Raw genomic sequence first — 23,577 nt, 5'->3', positions numbered from 1 at the left:
TTAACCTTGAAAGACTGATTGGACATTGCCTACACTCAACCCAACCTTTACTGGCACCACAAAGGTCGCAAAACAGCTCTCACTGAACCTGTGCCTTTGGATACAAGGCTCTGTACATATTGGAACTACAGTGCTTTTACTGATCATTAATTCATCATTAAAAAGATGTTAACTAATCACTCTTTATAAGACTCCACTTTAAAACTCTCTCTGGCTTGAAGTGCAATGAACCTAGCACCTAGAATCCCGAAACCTTTTTGGAGTGGCAGAATATTTGAGAAAAACATGTTCAATGTGTGTTTTAATGAAAACAATTTAAGGAGAAGGAAGGTGACTCTCTAACTTTCAGTTTGGCAATATTGTTACTAATATTAGTATTCTGTGCCTCTATCACAGGAACATCCAAGAACTCCAGCTACAACAGCCTTTATTTCTATAACTGTTGCACATAGAAAATTCTTCATTCAAAAGCTCTTTGGTCTATGATGATTGCATGATAAAATACTTAAGAATATTATTAAAACAACACAGCTCCTTTCCTGAGACACAGCACTGCATACACTGTGTCACAGTAAGTGTTGGACTGAATGATTCAAACTGAAGAACCAAAGACAATTAAAGCATTACAAGAGCGTGCCATCCATAGTTATTAATGCTCATAATATTTTGGAAAACCAAGCTAATTGCTATGTACTTTAATACCTGAAAATACATGTGTGATATACTGCTTATATTAGAGAATTTCTGATGTTTGATAGTTTAGATATGTTACGTGCTTTGAGACTTACAGAAAGAAGCACAAAACTTAATCTCAATAATTCAACGATTAACAAAAGATTGAACAAATGTATGTAGTAGAAACATGGGTGAGACAGATTCATGGAGGTAGTGACAGAACATTTTGGTAACTTCTACAGATTAAAACAATGTCTTGAGTAGAAGTATCACATCATTAAAACCAAACATTTAAATCAGTGAGATACAAAAACCATAGCTATCAGGAAGGCCTCGTTCTAGCTCTTTATGTACACTAATTATGATACAGTCTAATTGTGAACATGTATTCTTTCTTCTGCCTGCCTTGTCAATAGGTTATGAAGATACAGTCTTCGAGCCCATGGCATAGATTTTGGTCAGCAGATTCAGAGAAGTAGCAGACCTGAGCTATTATCCATCAGTCAGATGGCCCTCTGGAGGAGGAAACAATGAACATTTGTTCTGTTATTTGCAGCTGTTCAGAAGATAGCAATGAGGTGCTGAAATTTCTACCCCACAAGGGGATGTTGATCTAAGTTTGAAACTACTTAAAGACAGCTTAGTCAAGCACACATAATTGGCAGATGTTTATGAAAAGCAGCATAAAGTGGTTTACATTTCAGTCTATCATATGGGAAATTTAGGAGCTGTTCCAAATTCTGAGACCTTTTGTGACATCTCAGTTATCTAGTTTGTCAAATGAAACCACTGGTCATTGCCTGCTTATGAGTGTACAGTAGCGTTATTATTACAAAAATATAGTAGTAGCACTTGGTGGGCTAGACCAGAAGAAATTCTTTCTCTACTTGCTACAGATCAATACCAAAAAAAAAAAAAAAGACACTGGCATTTTGGCAGGCTTTGGCAGGTATCACATTTGCAAAAATTAATGGCATGTGCTATATCCCCGTGCACTCACTAGTGATTTTGCAGCAAAATTGAAATAATTATTCACATGTGGTATTCTGTCTCAGAAAACTGCTGTAGTATTTATTAAATTATAACAGCACAGAAGTAACACTTGTTATCAATATTAGCAACACCATTTTGGCAACCTGGAACGAAGCATGAACTGTCAGAAACCAAAATTTTCAGAAACAGGAGTGTTGTCTGTGGTGGAGGTATTCTCAGTAATGGCAACCTCTTCCAAAATAATGTTAGAAATGGGGTGTGGGACTCATCCATCTAGATTTTAATATCATAAGAACAAATCAACCAAATCCCTCTCGATGGAGTCAAAGGAAAAGTAAGGTTCTCACACTACTGTTTTGTGGCCCTAGATTAGGCATCTATAATAGGACAATGGATTATAGCCTAAGTGTACCTGTTTCTTTCCACTGTTTGTGAATTAATGTTTAGGTATCTAGCTCAGATGTAGAGACGTTCTACATATTCTGCATATTCTGTCTGGAATATGTGCCTAGAGCTCGCCTGTGTGGCACAAGTTCTACAGTTTTCTGCAGAGACAGAAGGAGTTCAGGAGATTAGGCAGTATTCTTAAATTGCCATCTAAACAGGCAGTAGATGATTATGCTTGGGAAGTCTACTCACACAGATGAAGTTAGACAGAGAATCTTATCCTTGCTGTCTCATTTCATCCGTGCAAAGACTGGAGACTCTCTTCATTAGAGTCATTAGGTCATTTGCAGGAATAACTATCATATAACTAGGCCTAAGTTTTGCTTATTACATTTTCTGTTATACATCATAAAATTCTTCACATCGAGTCCACAGAGAACAGGCTGATGTCTCTGGTGATTGAAAATCATTTGGGGCTGTTAAACTGACGGAATGCCCAAACTGGTATCCTTCGCCATGTACTGTTTCTGAGTATGGTGAAAACCTTTTGGGATGATGTTGTAAAGAGAATGTTTTGTTCGAGTGACTTGTGGCCTCAGAAAACAAGCACTAGTTTCAGAAAAATGAGCAAGGAGATATGTTACAGGAAAACAAAAATTATGCAACATCAGGCACAATGTCTTCAGCATTGCCAACTAAATGAATCTCTGTAGGGAAATGTAAATACAGAAGCCATTAAGGACTTGTCAATGTATGTTTTAGGTCTCTAAACAATAACACCAAGCAGATCAGTAATGGAGCCTTTCATAATTTGTAGTCTCTGCAGAAACAAAGAACTTCTGTTGTTTTTATTATCAGATAGCAGCATTCCTGCCTAGAAATCCAAATACAACAGAAACTCCACTACCCTGTGCAGCTATTTTGGTCATGAATAGGGGCTCTGTTTAAGACCAGCATGATATGTACATGTAGGAGGACACTATGCTTCTGAAATTTAAGTAGGAAACTGTTGACTCCGACTCTCCTGATGAACATCTCATAGGTTCAGACTCTAAGTCTCTATATTTACTATTATATTTTTTCTTCAGCTGAGTCCATTTCATTTGTAATATACCTATAGGATTACTGTATGTATCCTCAAGTATGACAGCACACATGCAATAAATATCACAGTATTATTGCTACCTTTTGTGAAAAATATTTTGCTTGGGAACACAAATGCCCAAGTCCATTTTTTAGGTGTGGTGTTTTGAATAGGTATTGGTTGTGGTTACATTTATTCATTGCAAAATGATCTATTATCGCAATACAACTGTAGGCTTGTTAAAACTATTTGGAATTCTATATGAAAGTAAATACATGAATAAGCTAAACTGTAAATGATACAATTCTTAAAATACATTAATAAGTTAGACTACTAAATTTACATGCAAACATATATATATTTACATGTATGAAAATTATCTGGTGAAATAATTCAAGCTGGTAAAGTATCATGGAGATCAGATTGCCATGTCATTAAAACTAAATTACTCTGTGGTGTTGTTTTTTTTTTTTTGATTGTAAGAGGAATCTGCACAGCGATCCCTATCTAGGCACTAATGGTGAGACTGAAGCACAGTGAACAGGAAGAGTCCCATGGAGTCCAGATAGATTTGTTTCACCCCTGAGGCACTAAAACTGCAGCACGCTTCGTGCACTAAAACTGCAGCAAGCTTCATACACAGAGGAACTGCCACTTCATGGGGAGTACAAATCCACTAACTCTCCTGCCACAGAGGGGCAAGAAGACTGGGAACATATGGGGCAGAGATGCTCAGTGCCAGTTAGATATGAGGCAGCTCAGGCTGGTTGCAGAATCATTACAATCACATAAATCCTGAGTACCTGTATATAGCATGAAGCTGGAAATCAGACCAGCATTGCACATCCTCCTATGGACCTTCCTTCTAAATTCCTCATACCTCAGGCTTCCCTACATGGGGCTCCACTTTATGATGAAGACATGCCTCCAAAGTAGGAGTACCGTACAGAATTATCCTGGGAAGCTTGATCATCTCGTTTGTTTTTTTCACTTCCAGGTTTGACTAATCAGTCAGTCCAAATGGATACCGCTATGCCAATTTTTACTGGTTAAGGAGCTGATTCGTTAGAGTCTATAGCTCATACTCCTGGGGCTCCCCCAAAGCCTAGTGCCATTAGGATGACCTACACTTCTAGGTGAAAGCTTGTAAAATTAGGGCTTTCATCTACTACTGACATTGTCATTTGATCAGAGTATTTGAGTTTTTAAAACGATTCTTTCATATGGCTGCTACAGTATATTTATGTCATATAAAAGCCCTAGATAATGAAAAACTTATTGTAGTGTCTAATTATACACATGAGCACTATTTTAAACTAATGAAACAACTGACATTTACCAAATTTAATAATTTGTACAGGAAATTTACCTCATGTATCTCCTCCTACTGTATCTTAAAACAGTCATTAATAGTGCTCAGTAAAGACAGAAGGGGATTCTGAAGTCAACCCTACCTGTGAAAAATGGCAGATGGTGCCTCATCTAAGTGGTAGGGTTGCAAACATTTCCTAATAGGCCATTGTTCTCCTGAGAGCTACCTAGATTTCAAAGCCAAAATCTTGGCAATGGTTGCTGATCTATCTATTCCGGTTTTTTATAGTATGCTCATTACCATAGTATCTGTGGACACAGAGATATATTCTGGAGTGGAACGATGAAGGAGAAATGTTGTGGTTTATCCCAGCAGGCAGCTCAGCACCACACAGTTGTTTGCTCACTATCCTGCAGTAGGATGTGGGAGAGAATCAGAAAAAGGTAAAACTTTGGGGTTGAGATAAAGACAGTTTAATAGAACAGAAAAAGAAGGGGAAATAATAATAATAAATAATAATAATAATATACAAAACAAGTGATGCACAATACAGTTACTCACCACCCGCCAACTGATGCCCATCCTATCCCTGAGCAGCAGTTCCCTCACACCTGCCAGCCACCCCATATTAATTGCTCAGCATGACACCATGTGGTATGGAATACCCCTTTGGCCAGTCTGGGTCAGCTATCCCAGTTCTGTTTCCTCCCAGCTTCTTGTGCACCCCCAGCCTCCTCTCTGTCAGGGCAGCAGGACAAGCTGAAAAGTCCCTGGCTTAGTGTAAGCACTGCTCTGCAACAATTAAAACACTGGTGTGTTATTGACATTATTTTCATCTTGAATCCCAAGCATAGCTGCATACCAGTCACTATAAAGAAAATTAACTCTATCTCAGCTGAAACCAGGAAAAGAAAGAAGAAATGGTCTTCCATCAGCTGCTCCCCGGCAGAATGGAGAAAGACAATTCACTTCAAAGTATCAATGAGAGTAGATCAAAACTTTTCACTTTCTCTGTTCTTTCCTTCTGATTTTACATTCACTGACTCTTTGTCTTTCCCCTCTTCCTACCACAAATTATATACACTACTACTCACTAGTTGCTGTTACTTAGTCTACATTTGCTTGCTCACTAACACATTTTCTTTTCCTCATATATTCATGATTTTCACCAGCACACGGCTGGCTCTTCTGAGCCGTTGCCTCCAAAGAGTTGCCAGTCAAGTCTATCTGAAGCCCGAATCTTTATCTGCTTTACTGGATGCCCTCAGCCTAGCCCATTTCTATATACATGTCCTTGCTTGATCACCCTTTATCTGACACCTTCCCCTTACAGTGCAAATACAGTCCATTTTTCATTTAGAAGCTCTCTTCACATGTACTGATAATCATTTATTTTTGCCCTACCCTACCCTACCCTACCCTACCCTACCCTACCCTACCCTACCCTACCCTACCCTATCCTACCCTACCCTACCCTATCCTACCCTATCCTATCCTATCCTATCCTATCCTATCCTATCCTATCCTATCCTATCCTATCCTATCCTATCCTATCCTATCCTATCCTATCCTATCCTATCCTATCCTATCCTATCCTATCCTATCTTGTCCTGTCCTGTCCTGTCCTGTCCTGTCCTGTCCTGTCCTGTCCTGTCCTATTCTCTCCCCTCCCCTCTCCTTCCTTCTCATGCCATGCCATGCCGTTCTGAACTTATGCTGGGGGCATCACCACAGAATTCAGTCATTTTGGGGGAACTAAAATGAGGCTTACAACTCAGATATTTCTTTTGCCAAGGAAGATTGTTCTGGGAAACTTTCTTCTTGTTTTAGGAATAAATTTCTGCTGGTTCTGGAGGAGTAGAAACAAAAGCAGGTTATATGTAGTGGTAATTGCACAAGCACACAAATCTCTGTGATTTACTTCTCCTAATCATAAGCTTGTTCTGTTGCAATTTCATTAGTTACCTGAGCCACTGTTGATGGCCCACCCTAGTAGCACTCTCATAGCAATTTCTGCACAAGGAACTGAAACCCTACTAATAGATTTCAGCATCCATTTTCATGCTATATTAGCTTTTAAAGTTGTGGTGGTTTTACTCAGGTGGGCAGCTGAGCTCCACCACAACCACTCTCTCATTCCCCCTCCTCAAAGAAAAACAGGGAAAAAATACAATGGAAAGGGCTCAGGAGTTGAGATAAGGATGGGGAGATCACTCAACAATTATCGCCATGGGCAAAACAGACTCAGCACAGGGAGATTAATGAAATTTATTACCTATTACTAACAAGCTAGAGCAGTGAGAACCAACCAACCAAACAAACAAAACCTAAAAACACCTTCCCCCCATCCACCCTCTTCTACCTCCACCTCCCAAGTGGCACAGGGGAATGAGGGCTGCAGCCAGTCTCTGGCACTTTGTCTCTGCTGCTCCTTCATGGTCACTCTTTGCCCCTGTTCCATGTGGGGTTCCTCCCACATGATGCCATCCTTCCTGAACTGATTCCACAGGCAGCAGCTCTTCAAGAACTGCTCCCACATGGCTCCATACCACGGGGTCCATCCCCCAGGAGCAAACTGCTCCAGCACAGGTCCCCCACAGGTGGCAGCTCCCCCCAGACCCCCTGCTCCTGCGTGGGTTCCTCTCCACGGGCTGCAGCTCTGGCCCGGGGCCTGCTCCTGCGGGGGCTCTCCATGGGCCGCAGCCTCCTCCAGGCCACATCCACCTGCTCCACCGGGGGCTCCTCCACGAGCTGCAGCATGGAGATCTGCTCCGTGTGGGACCCATGGGCTGCAGGGGGACAGCCTGCTTCACCAGGGGCCTCTCCACAGGCCACAGCAGAACTTCTGCTCCGTGCCTGGAGCACTTCCTGCCCTCCTTCTGCACTGACCTTGGGGACTGCAGGACTGGTTCTCACTCCTTATTCTCCAACTGCTGTGGCACACCATTTTTGTTTGTTTGTTTGTTTGTTTTTTCCCCTTTCTTAAATCTGTTCTCACAGAGGCACAAAAAAACATTGCTTGCTGGCTTGGCTCTGGGCAGTTGCAGTGCCCTTTGGAGCCGGCTGAAACTGGCCCTTATCTAACATGGGGTAGCTTTTGGATTCTTCTCACAGAAGCCACCCCTGCAGCCCCCTGCTACCTAAACCTTGCTATGTAAACCCAATACAGAAGTGCAGGAACTTAGCTGCCACTGCATTTGATACTCAAGGACAGTTCTGAGAACAGTTATTTTTCTTTTTCTGTGGTAACTGACTTGTGAGTTTTTCCACTTATCTTCCTTCTGTCCAATTTAGAAGTTCCAAATGGAGTGTGTAACACACTGTCTGGGAGACTGAAACTGCTGTTCCTGAATAGACTTTGGAGAAGAAACAAAAGATGTCCTGAGAAGAAAAGAGGGAATCTGGATGAAGGTACATGAGAGGTTGCAAAGAAGACAAAGCCTGGCCCTTTTCAGTGGTGCCAGTGACAGGACAGGAGGGAATAGACACAAACTGGAATGCAAGAGGTTCTGTCCAAACGTCAGCAAATGTTTTTTTCCTGTGTGGGTGACTGACCACAGGCACATACTGCCCAGAGAGATTGTACAGTCTCCCTTCTTGGAGGGACGGCACAAACATAGCCACCTGGACATGGTCCTGGGCAGCTGGCTCCGGGTGTCCCTGCTTGAGCAGGGGTTGGACCAGATGGTCTCCAGAAGTCTCTTCCAACCTCAACCATTCTGTGATTCTGGGTTTCCTGATTATTTTTCTTTCTAATGCTTACTTGTGTTGAAAATATCTCAATAGTATTCTGCTCTCCCTGACACCAGAAGACATATCTGTAGCAGTTTTCTTTATTTGATTGTCTGTAAGGTCAGTCCGTACAAGTTTAGAGACTATATTTCCAATACTCATACTTAACTGGTTACCTTACTCTGTAAGCTTAGATTGTCGGGAACTGCAACTGATATGAGAGGAAACACTAAATACAAGGTCTGCATGGAAGTCTTCCTAAATCATAGAATCATAGAGTGGCTCAGGTTGGAAGGGACCTTAAAGATCATCTAGTTCAACCCCCCTGCCATAGGCAGGGATGCCACCCACCGGATCAGGTTGCCCAAGGCCTCATCTAACACGGTCTTGAACACCTCCAGGGATGGGGCATCCACAACCTGTCAGGGCAACCTGTTCCAGGCCTCACCACCCTCTGAATGAAGAATTTCCTCCTAATCTCCCCTCTTTTAGTTTAAAACCATTCCCCCTTGTCCTGTCATTATCTGACTGAGCAAAGAGTTGCTCTCCATCTTTTTTATAAGTCCCCTTTAAGTACTGAAAGGCCGCAATGAGGTTACCCAGGAGCCTTCTCTACTTTAGGCTGAACAGCCCCAGCTCTCTCAGCCTATCTTCATAAGAGAGGCGCTCCAGCCCCTTGATCATCTCTGTGGCCTTCCTCTGGACTTGCTCTAACAGCTCCACATCCTTCTTCTGTTGGGGGCTCCCAGACCTGGATGCAGCACTCCAAGTGGGGCCTCACAAGGACAGAGTAGAGGGGGACAATCACCTCCCTCAACCTGCTGGCCGCTCCTCTGTTGATGCAGCCCAAGATGCAGTTGGCCTTCTGGGCTGCAAGTGTGCACTGCTGGCTCATGTTGAGCTTTTCGTCCACCAGAACCCCCAAGTCCTTCTCTGCAGGGCTGCTCTCAATGAGTTCTTCTCCCAGTCCAGGATTGCCCTGACCCCGGTGCAGTACCTTGCACTTGGACTTGTTAAACCTCATGCAGTTCACATGGGCCCAATTCTTAAGCTTGTCCAGGTCACTTTGAATGGCATCCCTTCCTTCTGTTGTATCAATTGCACTACTCAACTTGGTGTCATCTGCAAACTGGTTGAGGGTGCACTCGATCCCACTATTTCTGTCATTGGTAAAGATATTAGACAGTACCAGTCCCAGGACAGATCCCTAAGGTATAGCCTCCACTTGGATATAGAACCACTGACCACCACTCTCTGGGTGCAACCTTCAAGCCGACTCCTTATCCACTGAATGGTTCATCCATCAAATCCATATCTCTCCAGTGTGGAGACCAGGATGTCATGCGGGATTGTGTCAAAGGCCTTACAGAAGTCCAGGTAGATGACATGGGTCAGTCTTCCCTTGTCAACTGATGCAGTCACTCCATTGTAGAAGGCTATCAGATACAATTACAACAGCAATTTTAATAATTCTTTTTTTCTTTTATATTTAAACAAAGAAACAACAAGTGTGGCAATAATATGTACTCATATATATAAAGCCTTGGAAATTAATTGCTTGCTTATTTTCATTTATGTTTGTTTTTCTCCTTTCAAGCTAGTTACCAGCATTTTCTGCTGCATAATGAATACATACATGGAAGTTGATGAATGTAAAACTTCATCGGCTATTCACGTGGAGCTATTTTGGTACTGCCATTGAACCGAATGTACATCAGAACAAATATCCAGCAATTTCTCACATGGATTTACTACATGGGACTGCAGAACAACTTCCCTACTAATGCAGGAATCCAAGGTAGGAATGTTGTCCTTGGTTGCTTTTCTTTTTCTTCTTTGACATTGTGTAGTTTTGAGGGATTTGTGTTGTTACACTCACCAACTCATATGTGTTTAGGTGATAGATAGGTGTGACTCAAAGGAAAGTGAAAGTAGAAGGACTCAGATTATTTGTGTCACAGTCTGCTATATGTTAAATAGGACCCAGTAACCCATATGGTTCTTGTCATGTCATACATTCCTAGTTAGATGGGAAGAGAAGAAAAATAACATGATTTCATTATTTTTTTATTACCTTTCGACCTTAGCCTAGATATGTTTTTCTTCTTCCCCTAGTACAGACTGAATAACAATGACCAGACTCCCAGACTCAGAAGAGGCAGAATTATAACGTCACAGGACAAAAACCTCCACCTCGCAGATAGTAAACATTTTGCTTTTCTTCCCCCCTCAAAAAAAAAAAAAGGAATATTATTGCTTCTCTGCCAATTTTAACATCGCACCCATATCTGAGATATTCAAGAAGCTATGTGTGCAACCTCAACCTGATATGCAAATAATACTTTCAACAACTATATTCTTCTGCTCTGCAATCTAATCAGTTCTCATGAATTAAATGTGTTTCAATTAATATTTGAATGGAAGATGAGAGAGCTTGTATTTATTCATTTGTCAATTATGTATACATCTTGGGCAGTATAATACAGGCCAGTCCACTGGTAGACAGCACTAGTTTATTTGTGATGCTATACAATGTTTGTGGATATAAACAGAGATTCGACCAATCTTGTTTAACATGTCCTTTTTTGTTTCCCAAAACAGTTAACTTCAATATCCTGAGCAGATTCAGTTCTCGTAATTATTTTTGGATATGACCTACATTTTAATGACTTTTCAATTGTCTATGATACTCCACTTTTTTGCTTGTCTCCAGTAGGAGTGCAGTACTTCTACAATCTCTTAAAATATTGACCAGGATACTGACAGGAAGCTTAGGGATTTTATTAGTTGATGAGGCATTGTTTGTCTCAGCTTTTAAATGTGGCATCATGATATTATTATTTGTAGTTGTGGTGCTTAATTGATTAAGTAAACCATAACTCCTTAGAAAGAGAGATGAGAACCTCAAATTCATCTCCTAGTCTTAATATTTTTAAAAGTAACTTGAGGTCAGTGTGGAGAAAATTATACAGATCAATATGAACAAAATAGTAAGCCATTAAGTGTAAAAAGTAAGCCCACTAAGTGTGGGCTTATTCATTTAAGGTTTTCAGATATTTTTGATACATTTCTGCAGTCTATATAGTTATTTAGACCACAGCTGAACAAAAGGGCATGTTATTCCAGAATTCATATACATGTCCCACAAGCACTTTCACCAGTACAATATTTACATTTAAAAGAGACTAAGAAAGTTCATAAGTTTGCAACTGTCCCTAATTTTACAATTTTTCTGCTAGCAACTTTTGCTAAAGCCATTTAAAGTAAAAATGTAAATTTAAAGCTAAATTCCCTGGATCCTCAATTCTCTCTAGACAGATAGCACTCACTTGCAAGAAATTACTTCTCTGAAGTATTCTATTGCTATTGAAATAATGCAGTGGAAAGTAGATTTGTATATATCAAAATGGGAGAAATATGTTAAGCACAACCACGGCAAGCAGGCATATTACTCACATGCACTCACACATTAAAATCTGTATGAAAGATAACCCAAAGGTGAATAAATGTCAATTTAAACTGCATATTCAAAGTTTTAAGTCTTTAAAAAAGAGTAGCTGGCTGTTTCAAAAGACACTGACAACATTAATTTACTTTTTACTTTTCTCATGCCTTGGTATTTATTTATTTTTTAATTGGGAACACTGTAATTAGAATGACCCACTTTAAAAGAAAAAAAAATCAGAAGAAGAAGAAAAAATATATATATAAATAATATACATTATTATGGGAGTTTTTCAGTTTCCCCTTTTGATACTCAGGCACAGCTTTTATGGATACCTGAGAGAAATAGCATAAGCTCACATCCCTTTCTTTCCTCTTCCTTCTCTCTGGATACAAGATGCCTTTCTGTCTGTTCTTCTTTGGTTTCAGTTCCATGGAGGCTTTCTGTTGTGTCATCAACCAAACAGCAGAAGGAAATATGCAAAGAATGAAGCAAAACTAAGAGAGAGAGAGAATAATTGTCTCTATGTTATATTGGACAGAAGGGTTATCTTTAACACTTAGAGATACAAAATTTCTCCTATAAGCCTAGTTTTCAGTGCAAAAGTCTCTAAAACCTAGACTGATTCCTGGTACTTAAAAACCTAGACAGATTCCTGGTATTTTTGCTGTGTTCCTCCACAATTCCGTACCTCTGCTTGAGACTCAAAATGCCTGTGCTTCCTTCCCAATACTGTCGGTTCTGGAATTTCTTACTGGTTCCTGACTTTTTTTTTTCTCCTTCAAAATTTAGCAAAGTTCTCTATTGTTGATATCTGAAGCTTTAAGAGCAGCGAGGAAAATTGACCTGAATTAACTGAAGCCTCTAAATGAATGCCCATACCAAACCTATACGGTATAGCTAATCCACTTTATTTAGAGTAGCTAATATGTTTTATTTATTGTGCTTGTGTGATTTCAGCTTGCAGGACTAGTGCTGCTTGGCCTCCACAGGGCACTAGGCTTATCTTTCAGCCACTTCGGAGCAGTGCATTATGCTTTGCTTCTCGGGCAGCTGCCGTGCCTGTACTGCTCTGCCACGTCAGCCTGCTGGAGGCAACCTTGTCAAACACCCTGGAGCTTTCAGATACTACAGTCTTTTTAAGGACTATCCTAGTCCTGCTACATGTGGTCTGCTGGAAGAGTGGGATGTGTTCTGCAGGGTCATTGACCATCCAGATGGCCACATGATGTAAAGCAGTTAAAAAGGAACTCCAAAAGCTCACTTACATTTGATTGGAAAGTCTGCATTTTGTTCATAAAGCACTGAATTTGCTAGACAGAGTTTTAATGAAGGTCAAGGAAAGGGCCTGGAAACAGGGTTTATGAAAGTGTTGTAAGGTTCATTATTGTCATTGTACGGAAAAGGATAATTTCCCTAAGAGAAATGGTGACATATACATAATAAAGTCCCTGTCCCTGTCATGACAGCTCAAGAGCATGCCATCGTTACCACCTATGTCACACTGCAGGTGTGCCTGCCATATGGGTGACAGCCGCTGACTTCTCTGATCAACACATAATTATCTCTGAATAAAAATGCACGTCGGAGCGGCTGGACATAATGGATTGAGGACCCAGGGCAAAATGCTCTTTGCTGCATCCCGCAGCACCACCTGGGGGTAGGAGGGGGGCAGGGGGAGCAGCAGGAAGCCAGGGCAACCTTGAGAAACCTGCAGTGACTGGGCCATGCTGAGGTTATCATGTTTATCCTTCCTGTCTTCTTTTGGATAGGAGAGGTCACTTGGTTAATGGTAGGATGCCCCTGATGGAAAAGGTCCTCCTGATCAGGGCTATTCTCTGCTGATCTAACCATATATCTCTCTCACAGCATCTGGATAGTTTCCATTTGCAGAGTCCCCTTCCCCCATAAGATAATAAATATCATATCACAAGGATGGCAGTGCTCCTTCATGGAACACTGACTGTTTATTAGAGGCAAAAAGTTTAAGAGAAATGCTAACAATGTTCATTAATGGCCTGCATCCAGGTTTAATGAGGCATGTCAATATGCGGACTGGGCAACATCAGTGGCATAATAGTGGTGGTAAATGGGAGTAATTGTATCCAATTGTACGGCACAGCTTCCAGGAATGAGCCCGAACTGCCAACTGACAATGACAGAGCAATTATGGGAAGGCAAGCGAGCTGTGTCAAATTAGCACTTGGTGAGAACTCATTTTTCAGAGATGTGCTTGCTCTACAACACCACAAGTGATAGCTACTTTATTGTGAGTGATAGGAAGACCAGCACTTAGACTGATGTTCTGATTTGTCAATAGCTGTATTTGAAAGCTTAGTGTCACAAATATATAGAGATATTCAGGGAGAGAGGCACACTGCTCATGATCCGAAGGATAAGAACGTTGCTGAGAAGGTCATCTGTCAGTGTGAGCTGTCAAAGAGAGATCACGCTCTATGAAAAGGGAACATTCAGCCGACTTAAGTAATTACCTTTGACTGAGATTTGAAGATGTCTTCTTTTGTTGGCCTACATTGACTGCATAATTTATAATTTACTGCAATCAGTGAAGGGCCAGGAATTGTAACTAAGAAAATCCTTATTTTATTTCTCATAATTACATTTCATTTTTGCTCCCTTAGTGCCTTGGAATGAAAAAGTGGGATATTGATGAAATCTCTTTTAGTAACTCACTCAAACCAGCTTTATCTTTTAACATATCATATCCAAATCAGAATGTTTGTTTTGTTTTATATTTTTTGACTGCAGATATGAGCCATACCCTATGCCATCTTATAAAGTACACTACATTCTTAATGTGGCTTTACATGCTTTGAAGGATTACCAGTTGAAAAGGATAAAGCAATAATTCAATTTTGTCTTTCTAGTGAAGAATAAAGAAAAAGAAAAGATTTGGAGTACTAAGAACTGAAATTGTAATCCACATCCTATTCAGAGATAGAGATCAGTTTGATATAGTTGTCAGAACTGCAAAGAGATAAGTATTGTAGCAAATATTTTAGAACTTTGTGGATTAATAGAATTTTCATTGCTTGGTGGCGTTTTTTCCCTGGTAATCTTGCTGGATCAATGTTTGAAAAGTAATTTCTTAGCCTTTAATAATCTTAAAAACAAAAGATAATATATGACCAATTATGCTCTAGGGTATAACAAGTAATACATTTTTGTTTTTTATCTTAATAGGAAAAAATATCTACTTACATTTTATTAACTAAAAATATAGCATGAATTGTTATCAACGTAGCTTTTGAATTTTTGTTTTCTCAATTAAAAAAAAAAAAAGAAAAGAAAAAAGTCATGTTGGAAACCTTTCTTTGGTTTTCCTTTTTCTACTTGCCACTATGGGCTGTTTGGTGTATCAAAATTTCTGATTCAAACAATGAAATAAATCATTTTATTGGGAGTGGCTGAATGATTAGTGAATTGTAACAAAAAGAGACCAGGGACTAACATGCCTTCTGGCCAAAAACTGTTGTTTAATTCCAGGTGTATTGATTAGCTGTAGAGTTATTGACAAAAGAATTAATTTAAGTACTTTAAGTCAATGTTACTTTAGTTTAAAACTCTACCTTTAGGCACAAGGAAATGCGCCTACAAAACTAGTCAATTAATGTACTGTCAAAGTACTGTCACAATAAAAAAATAAATAAATAAAAAGGCTTTATGTCTTCATATCTTAAATTTTAGGTAGGATTTTTTATGTCATGCTAATTTTCTAAGGTTCATCAAAGAGTCATATTTAAAATTACTAATTGCAGGTTTAGTGATATTTGCTAATTATTTAATGTTTCCTCATAACTTTAAAGATTCTTCTAAAATATACTCTGTTTTCTTTAGTTTGAATTTCAGTACCTGACGTTATTTTAAATTATATGCCTTGCTGATTCTGAAACACATTTTAATCATTATTTTTTTATGTTTCAGAATTCTTTAGGCCATTCAATTTCCCCCATTGTTGAAAGCTGTTTAATTCACAATGCCTTGAGTACAGGCCCGTCATCTATTCTATAGTGACTATACCACTTAATAATGGAATAGTGCATCAAAGTGCCACTTAGGTCTCAAATTGTTATGTATGACTGTCAAAGCGGTGAAAAAAGCAAAAAGGAAAAAAAAAAAAAGGAAAAAAAAAACTTGATTTGTCTTTACTACTGGAACGTGAATTTGTCAGCCAGGTTTTGAAATCACAACAGCATTGCTTGCATCCCCAGCGAGATGTCGAAAACTTGACAGGTACATATTTTTTCAACTACAAGCACTTCTATAATGAAAACTAAATACACAAATCTTATTTTTTTTTTTGCTCTTGACAGATAGTTGTTGCCAATGGGATTTAATGTTCAGGTTTGAGTTGTCAAGAGAAATAACCAATAAGCAATCCAAGTAGTCAGTATACAGATATTCAAAAGCAAAACGCCTGGCTTATGTGATATACTGGAAAGATTTGAGTGTATAATTAACTAACTGAGGAACCAAGGACACTTAATCTTCCCTCTAATGGCAAGTTCAACCCATCACTGTCTCTCTCTGGGGGACAAACTGTAGCTTGTTTTCTGGTCACCAGGGCCTTTGGTTGTCATTTTGCTCTTTCTTATTCATCATATCTTTGAGTTCTGGCACTGCTCCTTTCACCACTATTCAGACATAGTAAGAATTAACAAGATAAGCTATGGCTCATTTCTGAAACTCTATTCATCATATGTATTTTTAAATTGGGGCTGTTTATCTGTCTGTCAACTCCGTATCACAAAATTATCTGCTTCTCTTTCAGCATACAGAAAAGGAATGCGCATTTGTACATTTGTTTCCTGCACAAACATGAGCTTTCAATATGCATGCTGGAAACCATTAATAATACCTTTAAAAATGCTCTAACACAGCTATTTACCTCCAGGCTATCCATTCATTTACATGGTCCTGCGTGTTTCTATGTACACATGTACATGTGTGTGTGCACTATGCACATATGGGTAGTATGTACATGGGAGAGAGAGAGAAAAAAGAAGGATAATGCTAAGGGAGAGGCTGGGGAAAGGGATGTGCAGGAGGCCAGATGCATTCTGCATTGAGCAGCTCCCCCATAACACCCCCACAGGGGCCTTCACCCCTCCATTGGTGCAAGTCTGGTGCAGTGGACATACTACCACATACTACCAAGTATGAAAGTCTTCTTCCAGCACTCCCATATCCCCAAGGAACCCTAACATGGCTGGAGCAAAGCTACAAAAAGTCCAATCTGCATAGGTAGCTCTTTGCTCACAGAAAGGCAATGAAAATGGCTGTCATGTACTGTGTTTGAAGAGTAATGGTAAAAATAAATAAATAAAAGAGGTAACTTGCAAGAGGCAGGACATGAAAGAGGAAAGTGTAGCACAAGAAAATGGTAGTATATCTAATGCTTTTTTAGGCCATATGCCAGACTTGTGGACCAAGAACTGGGGCATCCACATGCACTCCCTGGGTTACTAATCTCCTCTGTATGCACAGATATGGGACATCACACACAGCTAATCCAGGAGCCTCAGGCCATGTGTATGTCCAAAATGTACCTCATACACATATTCACAGAGCATGGGTGTAATAGTGGCTTTGTAAACCTGTTGGTGTAGTTATTATACTTACTACACTGATTGTTTGCTCAGCAAAGCTATGACTTGCTGGGAAGAACTTTTGCAAAGCTAAATTATACATAGAGAAACGAAAGAGATAACAGATAAACCCAGAACTTGCAGTACATAGGTAAACACAAGGCTTAAAGCATATCTTGTGAACAAGGAGAGTCAAAGTGAAGGCTGACACCACTCCCTTACTTGTTCTCCTTAAACTGCTCCTGTCACTTGTGTACAGTAAATGTCTTAGTTCATGGATCATTGACACCACAGACCAAAATGTTTAAGGTTGTTGGTATCACAGTAGCTGGTGTGCTTATGCATTATGGATTTAGTCCTGGAATGTGCTGGGTCCCTTTCCAGCCAGCTTCAGCTGGATCTCAGTCTGCTCAGCATCTGGCAGGATTGGACCTCATGCCTGTGTGGTAAAACTCTTTGCCATTTTGCTTGTAAAGATTGTACTCGTGTAGTAAATCTGCTCTCTGAAGAGAAAAGCTTTATCCTTCAAGTTAAAATATTAAATAATCTTGAATGTCCATTTTTATCTAAAAAAAAAAACACTTTGGTGCATTTTTTTTGTTTTAAAACAAATAAATTATTGAGCTATCATGAACAGTGAGAGAGAGCATAAAAATACTTGAGACCACTCATTTTGATAGTCCTTTTTGATATGCACATTTATAATATTAAAACATCAATTTTCTCCAGTTTAGTGAAATTAAAAAAGAAGTTCATTAGCCCTATCCAAAGGGATGAAAGAGGATTATAATGTAATTACTGACAGACCCTTAATACAGTGGTAGAAGTGACTGATGTTATTATTCTAACATAGAAAAATTTACTGTAGATGCTTTTGAGTCAAGCTATGCATACTTGTCTGTTTAATGTAGGTGCTTTCAGACATTAATTGTATCTGATAAAAAGCTAACACCACATCTGATATACATGTTAGAGGCACTGTGTGTTGTCATCGGGAAGGCTGGATAGCTCAAGGTTATATGACTGGGTTAATAGGATGAGATTCGTGGTTTAACACAGGCTTCTAACATGCAGCCATAAAGAAACTGAATGAAATACTACTGGCTGTCTCCTCCTAGGAAGTAGTCTTCAGGCCTCTAGTGATTGTTTCAAAAGTTAGAGACTCTTAAACATCCTACATTTCAAAGTGCCTCATTTGTACAAAGACTTATAAGTGAAATAGCATAGAAGAGACACACACATGAAGGAAATCTGTGTTTAAATATTTATCTGATGGTTTTTATTTTAAAAAACGTAATTTTTTGTACAAGAGAAAAAAGATAAGAGAATTATTTTCATGAAACAACTGATGTATATCTAATCTGTAGAGACATATTAATATCAAAAATAGACTCTCTCAAAAATCAGACATAGCAAAGATTTCATAATATATTTGATTAATCAAAACCCAAACGGAAAGTTCTGATCTTCCCAGATGCTGATAAGACTTACAACTTGCTTCAGGGCATTATAAACCATGCGGCACCAAATGCTTGCATATATTTCATAACACAGCAAGCTCTCAAATATTTCTGTAACAAAAAAAAAAAAGATACTTCATTAAAATCTTACTGCTTCTTTTCCTCAGCTGCATTACACAGACACAGTATTATTCTCTAATTTATGAAGAGACATTTCATTTTTTTAATTCCTTAGTCTGCCATGCCAATATGTTAGATAACAGAACAGAAAACAGGTGATTTTTTTTAGTCACCACAAATAAGAAACAGGAGCAAGAATCATCAGCCCTGCTTGCTTCTACTTGCTTGAATGGTTAGCGTAGCCCAAGGAAAAGGATACAGGTAGTTTTAATGTGTGCTTCTTTAGTCCTGGATCCATTTTGGTCCAGTCTACGTTGCTGACTTAAATGACATTTGTCTGAGAATTATTTTAACCAGTATTAAAGATGTGCACAGACTATAGGTTTTTCTCTGAGGCACATTTTGTAACAGGGTGAAGTGAAGGCAGAAATTCTTAAGAGAAGAAAAAATGACTCTATTTCAACCATATAATATATCCTTTGCGTTGTAAACTACCAGAAAACAGGATAGCATAGGAATAAGAATGCTAATGAATGTTTATGTTCTTCAGGAAGACTAAAAACAGTATTTTGTTGCTGGTGCAATAGCATGAGATACCCAGTGTCCATAATCCTCTTCCCAGAAGCATTCACATCGTACAGATGTTTTGACATCATTCTTTGCCATCATTGCATATAATAAATGGGGACTAAAAATTCTGTGTCACATACACTTATCAGTGGCAACATTTTGGAGAAGAGTGAGAAAAATGAGTGGGGCTATAAGCTGACCTGTGGAGAACAAGTCTGTCCATTATTTCACCATTTGATGCCAGGAATGAAAGAAACTGCCCAAAGAATGAACTTATAAATGAACTTATATCAGAGCATTGGAAAAAAAATGTAGAAAATGAAAAATTTTCTCATAATTTGGTATTGATTAAATTTGGTATTTAAGCTGGATAGTGCACATGGTAAGAAGCCATAGTTAGTGCTCTGCATTAATCACTTAAAACACTGAGTCAGCTCTTTCTTAAAATTAGTAACAAATTTATTTTAAGTTTGATACTAATGCATGATATATTTTGACACTTCTCAGAAAGGGAAAGTTGCCTCAGGTGCCAAGTTAACACCACAGGAAAATTAAAGCCAAAGTTAAGCACACTGTCACTACTGCCTTTGTATTTAGTTTACACGATGCAACCCCTCCAAAATTATTATTTCCAAATATTTAACTGCCTAGATGGTATTAGTTTGAGAGAGAGAGAGAGAGAGAGAGAGAGAGAAGCAGGAATGAAAAGGTAAGGAACTCAAGCTGGAGCTCAGCTTTTCACCATCCATCTTGTTTAACCAGGATAAGAAATTTGCTCTCATCTTCATCAATACCAGTGGCATTGCAAACTGTTGCAGTAAAAAAAAAAAAAGTAAATAAATAAAAACTACAATGTGCACTGGAAATATAAAACAAGGAAACAAGGTCAAGGGTGACATTTTAGTAAAAATGTTTCTTCAGGTGTGAAAAAAAATAAAGCAAAGTCAGTGCATTCTCTCTTGTAAGCCCCCAGGAAACTTAATACAAACAAAATAGTTTCTCATAACTTCTATACCTCTTTTTATTCATTACAGTTTACATGCATGTCATGTTAAACCTTTCTTATGGCTCATTTTAGTTAATGGAACCAAACTATTTGTATTTTTCAGGCTATTAGAAAGACCCATAAGAGCAGCAGGGTATACAACGCTGACTTTGAGAACAGGGCTTGTGTCTGCCATGCCAAACAAGCAATACTGAAGGAAGCTTAGATTTGATAAAAGTATCCAAAAGACCAGCTGTATTTTCTATCTCTCTTCTCTGACATTTATCACTTCCTTTTCCCATCTATATGTTCCTCTTCCAATCACATCCAACCTCATCCACACCTGAAGACATTGACATTGGTTTTATATTTCCCTAAATGATGCAAATGGATGCAAGCCTAGTCACTGTGGTTTATCAGTAAATCTCTAATTAATCATTTCATGACACCCAGAATTATTGACATTTTTATCTCCTTCAACATACCTTTTTCTCCTTCTGTAGTCCTCCATCATCACATAGATTTTCCTTTGTATCCAGAGTATCTTTGTATCTTTTGTATCTGTCTACCTTTGGGGATATTCCAAGTTCAGAGAGAGTTATACATTCTTACTTCAGACCTTACATGCTGGAGATGTGGGATTGCTACAGCACTAGGTATGGTTTGCCTGAGATTGGTAAATTTGTGCTATGCAGACAAAGAAACTATATTCACACTTCTAAAACAGCATTTCATGCATAGTAGAACATTTTTCTCATAAGAAAGTCAGAGTTATCTGCTAGAGGTTAAAACAAATGTTGAAGGTGGTCTGATATTTAACAGGAATCATTGTAGAAACACAACACAAACCTTGACTGTTGTTCCCAATTCATGTTAAGGACTTGCGTGTATTTAATCTCTATCAGACGCTACATAAAATTGCCATTTAGAAGGAAGAGATAAGTTCAAAAATGCCATATATGGATACAGAATGTATTAGAGAACACCAAAAAAATTCAAAACAGGAGCATTTGAATAAGGAAAAAAAAAAAAAAAAACAAAAACGAAGACGTACAAAAAGGAATGAATGGACAAAGGAGGATTTAGTCAGGGGAACTGGTTAAAATCTAGAATAGGTGAAATAATGAGAAAATGTTTTAGTTTTAAGTGTTTAACAGAGGATATTGCTAATTATTGCTAGTTATTTTATTTCCAGTTATTTTATTGGAGGAGAAAGTAGTGGTTTTGTTAGTTTTGTTTTGTTTTATTTTGTTTTGTTTCTTTTTGCTAACAACTGATGCAATCTTCAAGGACTTTTGAGTTTGTAAAACTTTCACAGTTTGTGAAGCAATGACCAGTTCTTATTTACACCCAACCTTAATCAGCACCTACAGGAAAATTTAAGGATAAAATGTCATCAGCCCCTAGAACTCATTCAGGTGGACTAGGGGATACAGTTCATTAATTCAGCTACAGTATGAGACTGGTGTATTCACCTGTCTCTTCACATCTACCTTCCAGTTACTCCAACTCTTGTACTGAGCTCACGTGAAAGAATTATAAAGACAGATACTATATATTAGGCATCACCATAAGAAATGTTTTCAGACACACGAATATCTGAATAATGATGATGGGAGGCTGCACTGCTGTGTAAATTGAAGTTGTAGGTCTGCTTCTGCAGCACAATTAAGCTTAAATATTGTGATGATGGAGATACTAATTCATCAAAATTCATCTGTTCTCTTACAGGAAATACAGCGTACCTGTGTGAACTAACTTTTTAAATCTTGAGATGGAAGTCCTTGCTCCAGTGAACACAATTCCAAAGTTGGATGAGTTTCAAAGGGAGAGGATTCCTCCACAGCTGCCTACAGACCTGCACCCCCACAGAGATGCATACCCCAGCTGCCTGGAATGGTAAGCTTCTGCATGCTAACCCCACATGGCCATGTTACAATTTGTGAGTTGATCTGTGCTATCATGAGTCTTATGGCAAGCAGAATCTCACCCTGTAAGATGGAAAGATGGATCCTTAATTATGTACAATAATTTCTCTTGAAGCATTTCCAGAAAATCAGGAAGAAGCAAGAAAACACTGGCATGCTCAGATTTCTTCTCTCTATATATCTTTCGATTTCTTTTCCTCTCTCTCTTTCTTTCTTTCCTTCTTTCTCTTTCCTTCTTTCCTCCTCCCTCACTTTCTTCCTCCCTCACTTTTTTCTTCATTTTTCTTTTTCTTTCTTTCTTTCTTTCTTTCTTTCTTTCTTTCTTTCTTTCTTTCTTTCTTTCTTTCTTTCTTTCTTTCTTTCTTTCTTTCTTTCTTTCTTTCTTTCTTTCTTTCTCTTTCTTTTTCTTCCTTTCTTCCTTTCTTCCTTCCTTTCTTCCTTTCTTCCTTCCTTTCTCTCTCTTTCTCTCTTTCTCTTTCTCTCTCTCTTTCTTTCTCTCTTTCTTTCTTTCTCTCTCTCTTTCTCTTTCTTTCTCTCTCTCTCTTTCTCTCTCTTTCTCTCTCTGTCTTTCTCTCTCTCTCTTTCTTTCTTTCTTTCTTTCTATCTTTCTATCTTTCCTTTTCTTTCTTTTTTAATGGATACTTAATATATAGGGATTGAAGATATGAGAACACAGATTTAATTCCTATAATGTTTCCATAATCAATGCTTTGTATCTGAACAAAAGTGTAAAGAAGGGCATAAATGCACTAAGCTGCATTTCAAAAATGACATCGTAATTGCTGGGACTGCCTATCTTACCTTGGCCTCAAGCATTTACCAGGATTCAAATTTATTTGAAACTGTTCTCCCAAGTCTGCCTAATTTTTTTTTTGTCCAAATAGCAGCAACTCACAGTGAACAAAGCTTCAGGATTTTTTTTTTTTTTTTTTACTTACAGCTAAATTTAACTTTACCCATCCAATAAAAAAGAAATAAGGGAGCCTTTATTATCTCCCTGGATTTCTGGGTATGATACCACATCATAGAGAAGTGGTTATTAGAGACAATGGCCTACCAAGGTGAAGTTTGTAATAAAGCCTATTATGTGGTTTCACCATTGACACTAATGGAATGTAACAGTGATTTAGAATGATTTAATGGTTCCCAGGTTGTGCTCTAATAGTGCTCTTTATATTATGATGTATATCACAAAACCTAATGTGGCTGTTGTGATATATTGACAGTATTCATGCTGTTTCATTTTTTTAGGGGAATTTTAAAAACTGCCAAAGAAG

Source organism: Anser cygnoides, chromosome 1 (assembly GCF_040182565.1).
Source record: "Anser cygnoides isolate HZ-2024a breed goose chromosome 1, Taihu_goose_T2T_genome, whole genome shotgun sequence".
Taxonomy (NCBI): Eukaryota; Metazoa; Chordata; class Aves; order Anseriformes; family Anatidae; genus Anser; species Anser cygnoides.
This window is presented reverse-complemented; position numbering follows the sequence as displayed.